Source organism: Polypterus senegalus, chromosome 2 (assembly GCF_016835505.1).
Source record: "Polypterus senegalus isolate Bchr_013 chromosome 2, ASM1683550v1, whole genome shotgun sequence".
Lineage (NCBI taxonomy): Eukaryota > Metazoa > Chordata > Cladistia > Polypteriformes > Polypteridae > Polypterus > Polypterus senegalus.
In genome coordinates this window covers 130,599,693-130,621,200 of record NC_053155.1, presented here as the reverse complement: position 1 = coordinate 130,621,200, position 21,508 = coordinate 130,599,693, and the positions used below count along the sequence as shown (strand labels likewise).

At 36.5% G+C, this 21,508-nt stretch overlaps 1 protein-coding gene across 14 annotated transcripts in view; it reads left to right on the top strand.

The window, feature by feature from the left end:
• Positions 1-21,508, top strand: part of dock9b (dedicator of cytokinesis 9b) — a 389,040-nt gene that overhangs the window by 95,551 nt on the left and 271,981 nt on the right. The window lies entirely within an intron of this gene.

The window sequence follows — 21,508 nt, the reverse complement described above, 5'->3', positions numbered from 1 at the left end:
TATGGCATTGCTACTCCTTTCAGTTGTAAGCAGGCATTGTACATTTTTAAGACTCTTTGTTGCTGTATAAAATAAACTGATTGAACTCTGCTCCACCAGGTTGTAAAGTACACTATGTCAGGACCTGTGTAAATCATAATTTTATTTTAAACACTTTGCTCATTGTGAACAATCCATTCAAACCTATCAGCTACATTGCAGAGTAAAAGACAGACTTTTACATGTTGCTTTGGCTCTCAGTAAACTGAAGGCAAAAATCCAATGGAGGCACGGTGACCATTATATCCATATTCTTCCTTTTCAGATTTGTAGTCATGTGCTGTCTGTGGTGTCAGTCTGCTATAACAGCAAGTGGTCACAGTTGGACTTCCCAAGAAAGTCAATTTTTAAATTTTGTGTGACAGATTTACATCCTTCAATTATTTATATTTTGTGATGAGCACCTTTTTGGTGGGGTTTGTAAAGATGTAGTTAGTGCCAGTGGTGTCAAACAGATGGCCATCTGAACTTCCATTCATATTTAAACCAGTGCATCAAGTCCAAGGTCACAGGGAGTTGTTGGTGCCTATCTCTGAATAAAAGCTGGGAAACAACTCTGTATTAAGAGGTGCCAGTCCATGACATGGTACACTGATACTCAGATTCAAATACATTTACAGACATTTGCTGACCCACACATGACAGTTCACAGACTGGTATTTAAACCCAAGACACCGATGCTCTGAGGCTGTAGTGCAAAAACGTTGCTCCATCTGGAGAGAGTTCCTGTCTTGCATGTGATGTTACCTGTGTAGCTCCTGTCATCTACATCTGTGAATTTGATCTGGCAGATTTAGAAATGGATAAATGAAAGCAATAAAATACTTTACATGGATTGAATGTGCATTTATATCATTTAAGTGTATGCAGTACTTCAGCATATATACTCTTATTTAAACCCTGGTGGGAATGACTTTAATTCTTTTAAGACTGTTTGTAGAGCTTAAGTTAGGATTTTTAGCTCCACAGGCTTTATTTTTATAATTTGAAATTGTGAATGTTTATAAATGTAGTAAATCAGTTTGTTCTTTTGGTCTGTGGATCTAAGTCTGCAGTTTTAATTTTGGTGCTGTTCAGACATCCTCCCACCCACCTACTTGCAGCACAGTTTGTCTTTGCTACACTTCAATTTCAGCAGTATTTTGTGTGCAGGTGCGTTTGCTCATATAATGATTTTAGGGATCTGTACTTGGTGGTTTTGGGATGGCAGGATTGGTTTCATGTGGAAAATATCTAGTTTTATGATAGACTGGTCAAGTATTCTTTCAGCTTGATTTAGTTTTGCTCTTGCTTAAGGTTCAGTATATTAACACAAATTACTCCAAATCTTTTGTCTTCTATAAATTTGGGTTAGGCTACAGGTAGATATATGAGAGTGTACAAAAACAAATTTATGAATGGTCTACACTGTTTGACATTGACAGTTTTATTTCCACACATACATTCACTGGCTGCTTTATTAGGTACACCTTGCTAGTACTGGGTTGACCCCTTTTACCATAATTCTTTGTGGCATAGATTTAGCGAGTTGCTGGAAACATTCCTCCGGAATTTTGGTCCATATTGAAATGATTGCATCATGCAGTTGCTGCAGATTTATGAGCTGCACATTCATGATGCAAATCACCCGTTCCACCCCATCCCAAAGGTGTTCTATTGGATTGAGATCTGGTGACTGTGGAGGCCATTTGAGTACAGAGAATTCACTGTCAAGTTTAAGAAACCAGTTTGAGATGATTTGAACTGACATGGCTGACATGGAAGCAACCATCAGAAGATGGGTACTGTGCGATCATAAAGAGATGGACCTGGTCAACAACAATACTCAGGTAGGCCGTGGCATTTAAATGAGTGTGTCAAGAAAATATCCCCCACACCATTACACCACCAGCCTGAACTGTGGAATTTACAATATATGCATACAGTTAGGTCCATAAATATTTGGACAGAGACAACTTTTTTCTAATTTTGGTTCCGTACATTACCACAATGAATTTTAAATTAACCAACTCAGATGCAGTTGAAGTACAGACTTTCAGTTTTAATTCAGTGGGCTGAACAAAACAATTGCATAAAAATGTGAGGGAACTAAAGTATGTTTTTAACACAATCCCTTCATTTCAGGGGCTCAAAAGTAATTGGACAAATTAAATAACTTGAAATAAAATGTTCATTTCTAATACTTGGTTGAAAACCCTTTGCTGGCAATGACAGCCTGAAGTCTTGGAACTCTTGGACATCACCAGATGCTGGGTTTCCTCCTTTTTAATGCTCTGCCAGGCCTTTACTGCAGCGGCTCTCAGTTGCTGTTTGTTTGAGGGTCTTTCTGTCTGAAGTTTAGTCTTCAACAAGTGAAATACATGCTCAATTGGGTTAAGATCAGGTGACTGACTTGGCCATTCAAGAATTTTCCACTTCTTTGCTTTAATAAACTCCTGGGTTGCTTTGGCTGTATGTTTTGGGTCATTGTCCATCTGTATCATGAAACACCGTCCAATCAATTTGACTGCATTTAGCTGGATTTGAGCAGACAGTATGTCTCTGAACACCTCAGAATTCATTCAGCTGCTTCTGTCCTGCATCATATCATCAATAAACACTAGTGTCCCAGTACCACTGGCAGCCATGCACGCCCAAACCATCACACTGCCTCCACTGTGTTTTACAGATGATGTGGTATGCTTTGGATAATGAGCTGTTCCACGCCTTCTCCAAACTTTTTTTTTGCCATCATTCTGGTAGAGGTTGATCTTCGTTTCATCTGTCCAAAGAATGTTTTATCAGAACTGTGCTGGCCTTTTAGATGTTCTTTAGCAAAGTCCAATATAGCCTTTCTTTTCTTGAGGCTAATGAGTGGCTTGCACCTTGCAGTGCAACCTCTGTATTTACTTTCATGCAGTCTTCTCTTTATGGTAGACTTGGATATTGATATGCCTACCCCCAGGAGAGTGTTGTTCACTTAGTTGGCTGTTGTGAAGGGGTTTCTCTTCACCATGGAAATGATTCTGCGATCATCCACCACTGTTGTCTTCCGTGGACTACCAGGACTTTTTGCGTTGCTGAGTTCACCAGTGCAGTTTTTAATATAGTTCAGGGTTTTAGGATTGTAGCCTATTATGGCAGCAACTGTTACAAAGTAGAACCACACCCAGGACAGGGTGCTAACCCATTGCTAGCTAATCCATAATAGCCAGTCAGCTTAACATATATGTTTTAGAGGTGTGGGAGGAAAACTGAAGTACCCCGAGAAAACCTATTAGCCAGAAGCACAAACCACTTCACCACTGGACATCCTATCTGCTAATATATGCAGAGTAAAAATATTGCACCAAATTACATGTTTTATTTGGTTTTGCCATGTAAAATAGTTTCTTAGCATCACTATATAGTCTGTGACCTTTCTTTTCAGATAGGTTCTGTTTGCTGAACTCGTATGACCTGACTAGACTCATCATTATGACAAAGCATTACAAACAAACCAACCCATACCTTTGTTTACATGCTAGAATAATGATTGTCGATTGTCATAAGAAAGTTTAGGCTGGGAGCATCTATATTAAATTAAGGTAATGTGGGGATGAACAGTAAACATGATCATTGACCAGCAGGTTTATATATAGAAAATCAAATTATGTTTAGATGAAATATGCAGCCATGTACTACTAAACAGCCCTCAATCATTCTGCATCTGCTGTAGACAAGTTTCTGCAGTCAGCTGACAAAGCATTACTTTAGTGACCGCAGAATTCACCACAAAGTGTTTTTCCAGCAGCAGTAGTCTTGTATTCAGACAGTAAAGTTCAGGAGAAGTTGCAAGTCTGTCAGACAGTCGGTATTATTTGTCATTTTAGCTGTGGTTCAGAATTCAGCTTTATCTTTTGCTCTACCCTCAACTGGCAAAGCATTTCAACTCAGTGCTTTTATTCTCAGCTGGCGTCTAAATGTTCTACAGTACTTTGGTATTCAGCTCACATGGTCAAATTTAAACCTGTTTAATTTGCTGCCACCACTTAATCTTACTAGTGATTCAGGAAGCATATGTTTTGAAGTGATATGCAGAACTCTGCAGAATAAGCAGTAGACCTCATGCTCTACTGTCATGTGGCTTTAATAACCTTTGAAACATAAAAGTAGGATTTGTTAGAACTTGAGAAGAAAGATATTCAATATGCAGATTTGTGTGGACAGGAATTATAAATAAAATATAATTGCAAGAGCTAATGAATAGTAAAGAAATTTTTTAGATTTGCCACTCATGCACTGCAGATTTAAGTTTTATCGTTGTATGTGATACAGTGCCCCTGTAAGGAGTTCAGTTTTACATTTTTGGTGTTTCAGGAGATCTAATTTGTATATTAGGACATTTTGCAAATATTTGTAACATTATCTTTTATTGATGTTGTGGTCTGCCATTTATAATATATATATATATATATATATATATATATATATATATATATATATATATATATATATATATATATATATATATATATATATATATATATATATATATATATATATATATATATATATATATATATATATATATCTACTTGTTTTCAACCTTCCATCCAATATCTAATTAACCTAAATCAACTTCAGGGTCAAAAGGGGCAGGTGCCTGCCTCTTCAACCAAGCAGGATGTTGCTCTGGACAGGGTGCTAAACTGTCACAGGGCACATGCATGCAGTCACTTACAAGGGGCAAGTGTTTGTTGTTTTTGTAACTAATATGTTTTTTTGGGAGCAGCATGACCATTAGTATTGCTTCATCACAGATCCAAAATCCCCAGTTTAATTTTTAGTTCAGATGCTGCATGTGAGCAGTTTGCAGATTCTCTGTATCTTTCTTCCCACATTATAAGGATACAAGTTCACTGACAATTCCAGGTTGTCCAGTGTGATTGTGGATGCATATATGAGTGGGCATTATTCAGGATTGGTTCTTGACTTGCACATGTTGCTACTAGGATAGCCTTTGGCCCTTGTGTCACCAATTTGGATTAAGTAAGTTTGAGAATGCTACAGTGTATTATTATGTCCAGTGTTGGTTCCCGGCTGCCTGAGGTTGTGCCTGAACTAAGAAGATTTGAATATTGTTGTCTATCTAAAGCAATTATGAATAACAAATATTTTGTATGTCAAATAAGGTACAGAAGTGAAGACATCTATTAAAGGAACAGAGTTCTTGGAATTCAATTAGGAACTCATTCTGTACATTTCACTTTTCAGGAGAAATATAATTTGACTTGCTATTATGAATCAGAGTATGTGATCAATGTAGCTTGAATCTGTAACTCCAAACATGATTAGTTTTCCAGTATGTTTTATATAATGGCATTTTCATTTGAAATAGGTTAGGCATTGGAGTATTTCGTCCATTCATGGGTTGACATACTTTTTTTTTTAGATAGCTGTAACTTTATCTGTATACAGCTTTTGAGAGGTGACTTTTTACTTTCTCATATATGAAGTACAGTACTGTATAGGGAAAGTTTTGTAATTGTCCAAAGATTTGATGTCAAGTTTTTGATGAACCTCGACATTTTAGACCTCCCTGTCTTACCATATACTTCGTATATGAGAAAGTATTGGAATATTCCAAAAATTCCATTTCAAGATTTTGATGTATTTAAACGTTTTCAACATCCCAGAGTATGAAAATACCATTTTTGGATTTATATCTGTGTGTATGTAAACACGATAACTTGAGTACGCCTTCACTTAGGTCAACCAAGTTTTACGCAGAAGTTTTAGGTACAAAACATAGTTTTCTAAAGTGGTACTTTACCTTTTATTCATGCAGCTGCAGAGCCAGATTTATTCAATTTTACTTTTATAATAATCGTTCAATATATAATTAATTTGATTTTATTTGTTGTTGATTGTTCTTTAATGTACACAATGTGGTTTACTTCTCAAATATCTATCCCCATATCTGAGAGACCACTCCCGACTTTTTTTTTTTTTAATAATGTGACAGAATGCTTGATTTCTGTGTCCTTATATTGGTAAAAGAAATAAAAAAAAATATCCTTGTAAAGCTGTTACTTTATATGTATGTACCCCCTGACGGAATGGGGAAAAGTACTAGATAGAAGGGCTAACAAAAGGTGCTATTCTTGTTAGTGTGAGAAGACAGGGGCCGCTAATTGGCAGCAGTAGAACATTTTTTATATGGTATTTTATTTTATGAGCGGTTATTGAACTCTTCATTTGTTGTGATTGTCTTCTCCATGGAAAAATGAACTGTCATTTAATGAAATTAATTAAAATAAATCTATTAATAAAACATAATAATAAAAAACCTTTCTGTGTTGGTTTTGTAGTTTTCCTTTTCTACGCTGTTGTGAATGTACAGCAACTACTATACAGTTGTTAAAACATAAGAAATAAGAGAAAACCATTTAGTTTGGCATGACCAATTGGTTAGCTAACTAACTGGTTGTTTGTCAGTTTTTGTTGCTTTCTGTTCTTAATGTAAGAAGTAGAAGTTAATTTTCTGTTCACATCAGTATAGTAAAAAACATTAAAGCTTTGCTTTATGCAGCTTATCATTTTGGCTTTTTAATTGGCTCCTTTTATATCCCATTGCTGACATTTCCTTCCTTGAGGAAATGAACTTGCACTTGATGTATTTCAGAAGAGGCCCCAGCAGCCTAAACTTTACTGTTAATTAGTCCACAGCTTCCCCAGGAAAGATAAAAGAGTGGGAATAGGATTTAGGAAAAAGTTACAGGGGCTAATGGTGGGATGAAGGTAAAGTGTTGATAGGGCTTCTTACATAATTTTTTAAGAAACTAGAATCTGATGAATACGACCTTTTTGAATTTTATTTTTAAATATTTAAATGTTACATTTTTTTCAAACCTGAGAGCATGTAAAGTGTTGAACTTGTTGTTAGAGATAATCCATTCCTAGAAATCTAAGAAGCTTTTGGGGAGATATAAGTGTTCATGCAATAGGCAAATACAAACATATTGCCACAGTACAATTATAAATAAATGCCAACTTGATCCTTGTGAAATTTTATTTGTAAGATAATTCCCATAACTAAAATAAAAGTTATAATTTTAATTCAAGTATTTTGTTTGCCTTGTTGCCTTCTACACTCTTAATCATCTAAGTCTATGAGAAGATTAGATGGGAGTGTCTGAATACATGTTTCACTTGGCATGGACTAAAACATAAAGTCCTTCATTTTTCTTAAAACTGTCTTGTGTTACAAGTAAACTAAATGCTCACTGCTACAGCTGATGAAGGTGAACCTGAAAACATAGCTTGTCTATACAATTGATTTATTGAATGGCCTCCTGTTTTTATAATAGCATCTTTAATCAAACAATGTCTAAATACTTTTTTTTATTATGTGTAGGATCATTGTTGCTTGATGTTTTTCTTCCCTCACATGTCTCTTTGCTGTATTGAAATAAATCACTGGTGAAATGTGCTTACTCTGTTAGCTGACATAGCAATAATTACTTGACATAGCCAATTAACACACTTGAGTTTGCCTATGGGATTTACTTAGTAATAATAAGACAATATGTCTAAAGGTTAAATGTATGATTTGGGTATTTGCTTTAGAGTTCTGAAAGTTCCACCAAGGCACATCACATTCATTGGTAAGTGTTTACCCATCTGTCCATCCATTTTTTTCACTAGGTGCACAAAGTTGAATTTCAGGCTTGTGAGGAGCTGGACCCTTTTCCCTTAGCCTTGAACATTAAGCAACAGTCTACTCTAGGTGGGGTGATTGCAGTTCATTACAGTAGATGTTCTGGAGCCAATTTTAATTCAGACATCAACCTAGCATGCGCATTTGGGTGGTGATATATGCAGAAAAAGAGCAGATCAGAAGGACACAAAAGACAACATTCAGGCCTCAAATGAAGTGTCAGTGAGATGAAATTTGAACTCTGTCTACTGTGAGACAAAGAAAGCTTATGTATGTTTGAATATTATTACAAAAAATAGCATTCTTTAATAAACAAACAATATCATTTTGTAAAGAGTACAGTAGTAACTAATGGTTCAAAAGACAAGCTCCAGCCACAGTGTCAAATAAATATGATTTAAGGCGGGCTGAACACATTTTATACAGACAGCATACATTGTTTATATTTTGAGGCGACTCTGCTTTCTTTGTACGTTTTTATTCTTATTTTTGGTTAAATAATTCTGAACTAGTGCATGTAAGAATTCCTATGTCTAAGTGGTATATAGCAAGTGAAGCAACTATCTTACCTGTGTCTGAATGTTTTACTGAGATTTTAAAACTTTTGGTTACTTTTGTTACCTTTCATAAATTACTGTAAAATATTATTAACTTTTTAATACTGGAAGACTGCTTTAAAAACTAAACAAGCTACTGTTTTAACATTTGTGCTTTAATCATGGATGTTAATAGAGAACCTTAGTATAATTTGGTTAAATTTACTGTTATTGGGTACAGATTTATGTAAGTGAGTAATAATCTCATTATATTAAAATGGAAGGAACACTCATATGTAGCCTCTAGCATGTGCAATTAATGTTTCTCTGGTTTTCCTTCTGGCACACAGCCTCATTGGTATGCAGTTTTCACAACGGTGGGGTAACTGCCTACTTTACATAACGCCACTTTCTAAGTCTTTGAAGTTCAGTATAACAGATATCATGAGATTTAAGAACTACTTAACTATCATGATGCTGTCTTAATGTGTTTAGACGTTGGTTTCTACATGAATGATTGAACATTTTATGATCATGCTCAGTTAAACCTTTCATGTTAGCACTTCTCTGATGGTTTCAGAAGAAGCAAGGAGAGAAAATACAGTGCCTAAAGTCTTTGAACTCTGGGGAAAAAAGCCTTAATAAACCTGTGGTGGTGTAACATCATTCTATTTTTAAAACCTGCTTAATCCATTTGCACTATTATACAGTCAAGTTAATAAGTATTTGGAGAGCAACACAATTTTCATAATTTTGGCAATGTACACCACCACAATGGATTTGAAATAAAGCAATCATAAGGGGTTTACCAAAAATATTTTATGAGCCATTTAGGAATGACAGAAATTTTTATACATGGTTGCTCTGTTTTCAGCGGCTCAAGGGTATTTAGACAAACATAACCATAAATATAATAATCATTTTCAATATTTGATTGAACATCCTTTTACAGTCAATGACTGCCAAGTGCTGGTTTTCCGCCCTAGTGATACTTTGCCAGGCCTTTACTGCAACTGTATTCAGTTGCTGCTTGTTCGTTGGACATTCTGTCATCAGTTTTGTCTTCAGTAAGTGAAACAGTATTGGATTGTGGTCAGTTGATTGCTTTGGCCTTTGAAGAATCTTCAACAACCTTACATTGAAAAGCACTTGGTTTGCATTTGCAGTATGTTTTTGTTCATTGTCCGTCTGTATTGTGAAGCTTTGTCCTATCAGTTTTACAGCAATTGGCTGAATCTGAGCAGTTAGTATAGCCCTATAAACTTCTGAATTTATCCTGCTTGTATTAACAACATTATTTCAGACTCCTTCAGACTAGAACATGGTACTAAACAAGGATGCCCACTCTCACCCCTGCTATTTGCAATCGCCATTAAGCCATTGGCTGTTCACTTTCGAAAAGCATCTGAGATAAAGAGGATTATCAGAGAAGGAATTGAACAGAAAATATCATTATATGCAAATGGTATGATTCTGAATCTATCAGATCCACATAATTCTGTGCCTGCTGTCCTAACAGCACTGGGCGAATTTCAAGATAACTGGACTCAAAATTAATTTGAATAAATGTGTATTTTTCCAGTGAACTCTCTAGCACATAGCATTAGATTGGACACCTTCTCTTGTATCATCATAGATCAGTTTAAATAACTAGGGTTAAACATTACAAGTAAATATAAAGTTATTTTTCAACATAACTTTGCTGTCTGCTGGGAAAACCTTAACCAAGTAGATGGTCTATCCTCCATCTTACTTTAGCAGGGAGAATTAACATTGCCAAGCTTCTTTTTCTATTTCAAATCACCCCCTTATATATTAACAAATCTTTTTTTAAGAAATTAGATTCACTCATAACCTCATTTATTTGGAATTTAAAACATTCACACATCCAAAGTATGATCCTACAACAATCTAAAACAGAAGGTGGCATGGCTCTACCTAACTTTCAGTTTTGGTACTGGGCAGCAAATACACAAGCTATAAAAACCTGGATATACACAAGCTTGGTTTGCAACAGAAATAAAATCCTGCAGTATTTATTTATATTCCTTGCTTTGTTCCCCAGTAAATACAACAACCTAATTGTCCATCATTCACTCAGAATATGGAACCAGTGTATGAAGCACTTCAAGATAGAGAGCGTTTTATCTGTGGTATCTCTACACAATAAACATCTTTTTCCACCCTCTCAAAAGTACGCAATTTTTAATGTTTACAGAACCTATGGGATTAAATCATTTAATCATTTAAATTAGATAATTTCTTTGCCTCCTACAAACAATTACACTCCAAATTTAGCTTCCCATCAACACAGTTTTTCCACTATTTCCAAATCAGAGACATTGTTAAACAAAATCTGCTTAATTTTCCTTATCTCACACCTGTTTCTATTCCAGAAGAAATATTGATCAGTCTTGAAGACACAGACAGCATTTATATAATATATAAAACATTTTAAAGTCCCTTCCTTTCAAAGATCTCGGAGTACATTGGGAAAAGATAGATAGATACTTTATTAATCCCAAGGGAAAATTCACATAATCCAGCAGCAGGATACTGATACAAAAAACAATATTAAATTAAATAGTAATAAAAATGCATGTAAAAGCAGACAATAACTTTGAGTAATGTTAGCATTTACTCCCCCGGATGGAATTGAAGAGTCGCATAGTATGAGGGAGGAACGATCTCCTCAGTCTGTCAGTGGAGCAGGACAGTGACAAAAGTCTGTCACTGAAGCTACTCCTCTGTCTGGAAATGACACTGTTCAGTGGATTCTTCATGATTGACAGGAGTTTGCTTAATGCCCGTCACTCTGCCACAAATGTTAAACTGTCCAACTTTACTCCTACTTAACAAGTTTGTCCAGGCGTGAGGCGTCTTTCATCTGTATGCTGCCTCCCCAGCACACCACCGCGTAGAAGAGGGCACTTGCAACAACCGTCTGGTAGAACATCTGCAGCATCTTATTGCAGATGTTGAAGGACGCCAACCTTCTAAGAAAGTATAGTCGGCTCTGACCTTTCTTACATAGAGCATCAGTATTGGCAGTCCAGTCCAATTTGTCATCTAGCTTCACTCCCAGATATTTATAGGTCTGCACCCTTTGCACACAGTCACCTCTGATGATCACAGGGTCCATGAGGGGCCTGGGCCTCCTAAAATCCACCACCAGCTCCTTGGTCTTGCTGGTGTTAAGGTGTAAGTGGTTTGCACCATTTAACAAAGTCTTTGATTAGCTTCCTGTACTCCTCCTCCTGCCCACTCCTGATGCAGCCCACAATAGCAGTGTCATCAGCCAACTTTTGCACGTGGCAGGACTCCGAGTCATATTGGAAGTCTGATGTATATAGATTGCACAGGACCGGAGAAAGTACAGTCCCCTGCGGCGCCCTGTGTTGCTGACCACAATGTCAGACCTGCAATTCCCAAGATGCACATATTGAGGTCTGTCTGTAAGATAGTCCACAATCCATGCCACCAGGTGTGAGTCAACTCCCAACAAGGATCCCTTGCTCGACATTTCAGAAGAGGAATTGAAGGCAGCCATGTACAGAATTCAGTCTAGCTCCGTTTGTGTAAAGCATGCAATTATTCAACTTTAAAATCTTATATCAAGCACATCTATCTCATTTCAAGTTGTCCAAACTGTTTCCAGGGAAAGATCTAACCTGTGCACTTTGCAATCAAACTCCAGCTTCACTAGGTCACTTGTTTGGGGCATGTACCAAATTAACATCATTCCGAACCAAAATCTTTAAATGCCTCTCAGACAGCCTTGGTGTCACAATCACTCCTAATCCATTAACAGCTGTGTTCGGTGTACTCCCAGATGGGCTTAAAGTGGAGAAGGACAAACAAACTGTAATTGCCTTAACTTCACTACTAACATGTAGACTTATCTTTCTCAACTTGAAGGATCTCAGCCCGCCACTTTTTATATTGGGGAAAATTATTTTGTTCTCTCTATTCTACTCTTAAAGTTTTACTCTGTACTCTGTCTGTTGGAATTCCTCTCTTTCTTTTGGGTGGGGTTTGAATTGAATTGAATTTAGTTTTGTTAAGTTTGACTTGTTTGTATGGAATGTTACTTTTAATAAATTAAAAAAAAGCATCCTGCTACTTCTGCCAGAAGTCATATTATCAATAAACCCAACTGACCAACTTCCATTGTCAGTCAGGCATGCCCATACCTTAATACTACCTCCACCATGTTTCATAGATGATGTGGTATGAATAGGATCATGAGCCTTTCTTCTCTTCTACATATTCTTCTCTTTCCGTCATTCTGGTATATATTGATCTTAGTTTCCTTTGTCCAGAGAAAATTGTTCCAAAACTGGACAAGCTTTTAACACATGTTTTCTGGCAAAGTCTAATCTACTCTTTCTATGCTTGAAGTTTATCAGTGGTTTGCACTTTATATTTACCTTTGTTTTTTCTTGATTGTATACTTTGGCAATGGTAGGTCTACCTCCAAGAGAATATTTTTGATTTGGCTACATTTTATGAAGGGGTTTTTCTTCACTTGCAGAGAATTCTGCAATCATCGATTGTCCAGGCCTACTGTAGTTGCTGAATTCACCAGTGCATTGCTTCTTTTTAAGAGTGTTCCAAATGATTTACTTGACCACTGCTTGTGTTTCTGCTGTCTTTCTAAATTGTTTATATAATGATGGACTGTTTTTTTTTTACTTGCATGGACAGCTGTTTGAACCTCATATTGAGAGCTCACAGTGACAACTTCCCAATGCAAATTCCACACTTGAAATTGATTCCAGACCTTTTACCTGCTTAATGTTCAATGAAACAATGAGCTATGGAACAGATTTGTCAGTCAAATGTCAAAATACTGTTGAGCCCCTGAAAATAGTGGGACCATGTATTAAAATGTCTGTCATTCCTAAAAGGCTCATAAGATATTTTTGGTAAACCCTTAAATTAAAGCTGAAAGTCTACACTTCAATCATATAATGATTGCTTTATTTCAAATCCTTTGTGATGGCATACAGAGCTAAAATTAAGAAAATCGGGTCACTATACAAATACTTATGGACCTGACTGTAGGTGGTTTATTCACAATGTAGCTACTCAGTTTCAGGACACATTCATGTTAGGCTTTTCCATGCTTGCAAATTGACTTAACTTTTATGTTATAGGTATATCAGAGTGTTTTGTGCATGAATTGCCTTTTCTAATTAAAAATTGGGCACATTATAGTTTATCCTTTTGGTTCTATTCTTTTAGAAAATATTAAGAAATGATATGATATTGAAAAAATCAAGCAGGTTATATAATAATGTTTGCTAGAAAAAGCTTTATCTACCAAACATTATTATAAGCAAATAAAACTGAGGCAAGTTTATAGTAAAAGATACTTGACATAGAGGATTCCTAAGTCAACCTGTGCCAGCTAAAAGAAAGTTGAGGGACTTGTTCTGGCCACAATGTTAAGTTTTTGCATGTTCTTCAAGTTTTTTATCTTTTTAGAACTATTTGTCATGGGCTTCATTTAAATCTCCTTCCTCAGTTAAATCTCCAGGATAGAGTTGTTTACCAAGAAATGTGATTGTTTACAAGTTGTTTATGTTTTCACTTAACTGATGAATATATTTGTTGTTCTAATTTGCTAAATGACTATTGCGTACACTCCATCTAAGTTGATAAATACAGATGACTTCTGACTCTCTGTATTTACATCCCAAAATATGGCCATTTTAGTTCCATCTTTTAATGGGTGGTGTTTCTCTGTCCCCTTCAGAACAGAATAACTTGTTGCAAAATCTGTGCAAACAGATTTTTAAACACAAAAGATTGTGCAAACTCCATACAGATAGTGATTGGTCCTGAATTCAAACGTCTAGAGCTTTGAGGCCGCAGCCTATCATTCTGCCACCACAACACCCAACTGAAAAAACTTTTTGCCTCCCAATGTAATGCAAGTCATGCTTCCTAAAACTGGAAATTGATTTCTGGGAATTGTGTAGGAGATCTGTCACTAAGCTGCCAGATCAATTTACAGTTACAGGGATGACGTGTGCAGCAGAAGAAGATGAGCTGAAAAATGTGAATGTAGTGAAGTGCAGTGGCTCAGTGAGGCCTATTGGATAATGCTGTAAATCAAAAAAAGTGAATTTCATTTGTATCCAAAAACTGTATTACTCCTTAAATAATTTAAGTGGTCCTCTATAACATAAATATCTGAATTTGCAATTAGCTGATAAAGTTCAGGATTGAATTTCACCAACCTAGCTGCTTTTATGTTAATTCAGAAGTCTTCAGAATTGTACTACTTTGGTTTGATTTTGAAAGAGCGATGCACTTTTTTCTGTTCTTTTTTCTTATAAAAGGGGTTCTAGGCCACTTTCCAAACCCCACTCCCTAGTGGCCAGTATTTGAGCAAGTGGAAAGTCTGACAACTTGAGCAGATGCAAGGATTTTACACAAAAGGCTGGGCGTTCTCCAGAATATCTCAGTTAAACAATATGCTGCTCCTAAACAGAAAAGAATCTGGACCTCTTGTACCTTCGCAGTTCCTCAAAAGTTGACACAGGGCAGGGAAACTCAAATTACATTTAAATAATCATTTCCTGTCTATGTCATTATAATAATGTTGTAATGCTTTTAGTAGATGCATGCCAAAATATTCCCAGCAGGTTGTTATTGCTTTTGTTTTGCACTGGGCCATGTTTTTCATGAGCATATGGAGCAATGTGATAATCTAATATTTGTGTCAGAAACCACAAAGGCAGAGAACTGTGGATTTTCCATAGCAACAGTAAGGCTTTATGCTACATAAACGCCAAGTACGTAAATGTTTGACATGAGCTGTGAATATTGTATGCTGTGGAGTTGTTTTTTAATTCATGATATCTTTGTGCAGCATGATGTTATGTTTGTACATTTCTGCAAAAGAAAAATTAGGTTTAAGAAATAAGTGAATGCAGGAACAAATCTGGAAGAACAGTTTAGTGGATATACTGTTTTGTATCATTTTCCTCACTAATTTTTGTTAGGTCCCTCCCTGGTTTGTTTAGGGTGATCAAATGATTTGTCTTAACCATAATTTTCTAAAAAATAAATAACCAAGGATTCAGAGGTATATGTTATCTTCAATACCTTTAGGCCAAAGCCGAACCTTCTATATACTGTAAGAGAAGTTTAGTAGAAATGAAAGCACTTTTCCCTGTATTAGTATACTAGCTGTGTTATGTGGCCTAGGATATAGTGCTGTGAGTTATTTGGATATATCATAAGTACATAAGTACAATGTGCCTACTTAAGTACTTTTTTGCATATAATATTTGTAGAGGTTTTTTTTTTATGCCAGAGGCAAATCCATCACTGTAACTCACAGGAGATACTTAGTCTTGAACGTGCCACATGCAGTTGGTTATGAATAAAACATTCCTGCTGCAAATTCCTGACTTTTCTAGTGACTGACTTTGGCTTTTGTTGATCAGTGCAAGGCTGAAATAAAATGAGTGATCAGTAGTAATAATGAGAGTTTTGAATATTTATGTCCATTTGCCATGCACCCTATGCTTGCTGGGATAGGTTCCAGCTTCCCCATGGCTCTGCTCAGGATAAAACGGGTTTAGAAATTAAATGGGTGGATTACTATTATTATTTATTTCTTTTATTAGTTAATGATTTTAATTTCTTCACATCACTCACTCAAGCATTACTTTTCATGTTTTTGTCAGTTTTATGTTTAAGCATCAATTTTTTTTTGTTTTTTCCATAGCAAAACAATAAAGTGGTAACACTACTTTAACTTACTATGAAACCAGTGACACTTACAGGCTGCATAGTTAGGTTGCCTAAATATTGAATTAAATGTTTGAAATGCATGTATTATATATTAAAGCAAAGACACAGCATCTTGAAATCATTACAGTATTACTGAAATGCGCCACTCTACCCCAACACGTGCTTGAGCTTGGAGGCCAAGACTTAGATTAAGCAGTTTGGGTAATAGTATTGCATTTGAAAAGACAATGGAATATAAATCTGTGTTTAATGTAACCTGTTTGTTAAATACCAATGAACACATTTTTCTGTGTTAAGAATAGAATAATACTGTATGTGTCATGAGGTTTTCAGTATATCTTCAATCACAGTGTTAGTTGGAGTAAAGCTCACACCTACATTTTGCTCGTCAGGAAGTTTACAGAATAAAACACACACACTCACAACTTTCTTGATTCTTTTATGGTCTAGCTAGTAATTGTTTGTATATAGTGTATGAGGCAAAATATCGACATATGTTGCGGGTATTTTCACAAACACTGGCAAAGTGAATAAAGTTTGTTGACTATTTATTAACAAAACGGATAATGTATTTGTTTCAGTATACAGTGTAAACATTTCAATATATTGTGTTTGAGACAAAATCTCACTATTTAATGTACTGTATATGTTTCAGTATATAGTCTGTGTTTTACTATATTGTGTACTGATTTCTGTACAAAGCATAAGCATTTCAGTATTTGGTGTATGTATTGTGAAGAATGAAATGAGTCCCAAATTTCACCTTATATATATAAAAAATAATAATATTGTGATCTATATGTACAGTGTAGGTGCTAGTATTTTTTATCCAAAATATAAATATTGCACCGTTACATGGGAGTTTTAACGTTGATGTTCTCCATAATAAGTCAATGTGGAATTGAGGAATGGGCCACCTTGGTGTTCTGCACATGTATAGGACTTGCCTATAAAAATGGTTTGACCTGTATTGTGCAGTGTCACTCCCCTCACTCTTCTGAACTGCACTAGCGCAGTGGGTAACGGCTTGTCTTGAGCACGAGCAGTCCAACTCCTCCTACATTTTTCTCTCTCTCTCTGTCCATGGATCTGCGCTGGTATCCAGAAGGTTACCGGTTCGAATCCCCATTACTTTCAAAAGAGATCCTACTCTGCTGGGCTCTTGAGCAAGGCCCTTAATCTTCAATTGCTCCAGGGGTGCTGTACAATGGCTGACCCTGTGCTCTGACCCCAAGGGGTATGCGAAAACTAGCAAATTCCTAATACAAGAAATTGTATAAGGCAAAATAAAGAACAAAAAAAAAAAGTGCATAGCACACTTACTAACCACATCTTACTTTAGCTTTGGTGAACCTTACTTCTTCCATTTCAAAGCTTATGGCACATATCATCCTGCCTCTTTTGCCATGTCACTTCTGCTTATTAACTTGTCTGTCCGTGCCATTGGTGAATAATCCTGTTGTACTGGTGGAATTCGATTGGCAGCCGAACTTGTCTTTGGTAAGTGGAAAAAAGGCAGGGTGCCTTAAAATAGTCCACTCACTACAGCATTATTGTTGAAAAATATTGACATATAAAAAAATGTCGGCTGGATAGTTTTTTTCCCCTATAATGTCACCAAATTTCAGTCAAATTAATCAAAGCATTTTTTAGATTTTGAGGTATTTAGTTTTTCCCACGTTGTTGGCTGCCTGCCTATATAAGGCCGTCCGTCGCTCCAGTCTCTTCATTCCCTTCCTTGTTTCACCACTGGATTCACGTATCCCTGCTGATAACTACAGCCTTTTTATTTAATCCACGGCTTCTCCGCTGTTTTATTGTTCATTTATTACGATTATAGTTATTGTGTAGGTATTTTACTTTACATTGTTCAGGTACCCATTTCCTTTATCATTCCAACCATACCCGCATTAACATGTCTATCGAGGTGATTACTGAGTGGTTTCCATGCCCAGAGATGGCACCTGCCTTTTCCATTCTCTGTGTTACATATTGCACGGCCATATCAGGCTCACTCTTGCTATCTAGAGAAACATTGTGTCTTATGTATTTATTGAATGACTGGGACAGGTTCAAGGTGTGGACTGATGACGGTACAGGAGATAATTATACTACACAGGAGCACTATAAGAGTAAAATGCTTAAGCCCTTCACCTATGGTTCTGCATGTGAGTCGATGGCTGCCGCTGAATTGTTCGGTTGTAGCTTTCAAGTGTACCGAAATGGTCAAATATTTTGCACCTTTGGACAACCGCCAATTCCTCTTAAACATCTTAGATTCACAGGTGACGATTTCAGTAGTGGACACTTTGATGTTTATGAATGTTTAAACTCTCAAAAGCTGGATGTGAAGTTATCGATGAAACTGGTTGTATGCTTACAACGCTTGACAGATGCCGAATGTCACTTCAATACAAGTCCTACAAATACTGTCGTAATTTAAACAAACCATGAAATGATTATGACAGCAGCAATCCAAGCTGTGAGATTTGAAACAAGCTTACTGTTCACATGGCCAACTGTACGTTGCATGCTTAAGAGTAAGTTCAGCGCACAGCTTGGTCATATTACAATCGGAGGGCCGAACTCACAATGTGGTATACAAAGAGATCCTTAACAAATAATTATTGGTATATTTTCCCTCAGTTTAAAAAGGTTTAATTTTCTTCTTAATAAAATTTTAAGGCAGTACTTCACGCTGCAAAGCTGGTATTTTGCTATATATATATATATATATAGATATATATATAATGTGTGTGCGTGTGTATGTGTATATATATAGATATTAGATATATATACTGTATATATAGTATGTATGTATGTATGTATGTATGTATGTATATATATATTTATATATATATATGACAGCAACACTCATAACAGTGACAAAACAATTACATTGACAATCATTTTACGTTATTTTCAAAATGTTTCCTTTAATTTTTCATTACTTCTTTGACACACTACTTCTCCGCTGCAAAGCGCGGGTATTTTGCTAGTATATATATATTTTGATAAACAGCCTGACCACAGACAGACACCGGATGTCGAATGCCACACACGTTTATTTTGACCAAAAGTCCCACACAGCACACATTGCTCCCAGCACCAATCACCCTCCACACGGGCCTCTCCTTCAGTCTCTGTGAGCCGCCTTTCCTCTCCTCCCGGGAGCTTCATCCTGCTCCCGCTCCCGACTCTAGCTCCCTGATTGGAGTGAGGCGTCCCCTTTTATTTTCACCCGGATGTGCTCCAGGTGCCTGATGACGTCCTTCTGGCAGCACTTCCTGGTGTTGCGGAAGTGCTGCCCTTGCACCGAGAAGCACTCTGGGCGTCGCTGGAAGGGTCTTCCTCCACCTTCCCAGGTGTGGTTGGAAGTGCATGTTTCCCGGGCTCTATGATGCTCGGGGATCCCCCTGGTAGTGGCCATGGGCACCAATGGACTTGAGCCTCCTTGCTACTTTCTTGTGGTCTCCTCTACATCCATTACTAATATATATTATGAGTAAGACTTGTGTAGTTCTTGTTCATTGTACTGTACATTCTACTGTGTAGTACTTACACGTAAACCAGAATGGGTGTAGTTACAGGAGCAATGGCCTTATTTTGTTAGTGTTACTCAAAATGAATGTGTACTCTTCATCATATTTTGGTATGCTACATTGAAATCTGTGACAGTGATTTATGAGTAGTGAACATCTGGGCATATTTCTAGCACAAACATTAGCAGGACAAGTACTTGGAAATGTATGCATTTGTGTTTGTTGAAATAAGGCAGACATTGGAAAAAAAATTAGATTTTTTTCCCTTCTGTATTTGTCTTCATTTCCTCATGTTTTGTTCCTGTGTTGTATATGTGCATTTTAGAGTACGTGTATTTTGAAGTGTCAAAATTCCTCCTCAATACATTCCCTGCTTGTGTGGCTTAGCCCCGCATGTTCGGTCTGTTAACTGACTCTGCAAGCGTGCACTTGTTAAACACATCTGCTATGGACTAAAATTATCACAGTTAACATATTTAAAAAGTGCTTGTCTGTCTCATCTGATAATATTGCATAGTGCCATGTTTTTGCAAGAAAGCATTCAATTCAAATGCGTAATTTGTCCTTAAGGTTTATTGTTTTCATATAGTTACTTATATTACACGCAATTCCCTTTTTTCTTCAGTTTTCCTCCCATATCCCAAAGACGTGTGAGATTGTATGAGTCGGTTTTGCAATGGACTGGCACCCTTCCCTGGGAGAGTTTGTAAATAAAATGAAGTGCATACTTGGCTGTGTGCATCACACTACCATTGTCCAACTGCCCGAATCTCACTTCAAAGATTATGTCTAATATAACATCACAAGAGGTAATGATAAACAAAACCGCTTAGTTTCTTTTTGAATATGTTGTGTTTATTGTGCAGGTTTGAAATGGTGAAATTTACTAAAAGCAGGTATTTGGGTTTGGGAGTTTAATAATTTTTTTTAATGACAGGAACAGTGCTCCTTAAGGGATTAGCAACACTAGATAAACTGGTTTTGGCAGCACATTTCTCCGAAAAGGGTCCTGATTAATATAAACTGCTGTCTGTTATACATGCAGTATGTTTTAACACAATCCAGGTTGAGACATAAAGATGGTCACTATGATAAACAAATGCAGCAGGACAATGAAATTGTTATTGCAAAGCTGCTGGAAGTACCACTTCCTACCTGTGATGACATGCCACATTTATCGTTGGCTTTATTTAAACTTTGTGAGCATTGATAAAATTGTCTGGAGAAGCACATTAAGGGATGGGAATTGTAGTCCCAATGTTACTGTTTGCCTCAAGGTTGCAGATAAGACAGGGAATATATTTTAACCTATTTTACTGGATCAGTTGTACTAAACTGCGTTCACTGCTACAGAGCCTGGCAGTAGTTTATAGTACACTTGCTAAACATGTTTTTTTAAATCTTTGTCGAACTTTTATCATCTCCCTTCTGTTCTGAGGACGATGTTAACTTGCACAAAGCGTCATGCCTCATTTTCCTGTGCGACCACTCTCAGTGTTGTGGGAACGTAGTGGGTTAAAATGACCCACTTGTTAGAGCATTATTAATGACATGTCAATTTTTGTTCTTCACCATGTCACCAAATTTCAATCAAATCTGTCAAAGCATTTGTGATATTTTGGGGTAGGCCTATTTAGTTTTTCTTTTGTGTGTTCTTTTTTTATTACATCTGAATATTCATGTATTGAGATGTCTTTTCTTTCTGGATACCTGCTGCCGTAGATGTACCATCCTGCCAAATGTCAGCTTTTTAACTAAATGGGAAATTGTGTTTTTGTTGATTAATGTGTAAGTGAGTCAGCCAGTCAGTTATACATAGATTGGAAGATTAGCAAATTTCTACATTTGTCTTTGTGGAATTTTCTTTGGGTGTCGTAAATTTTCTTCCCAGATATGCATGTTGGTTGGTGATTCTAAATTTGCCCTGTAAGAATGAG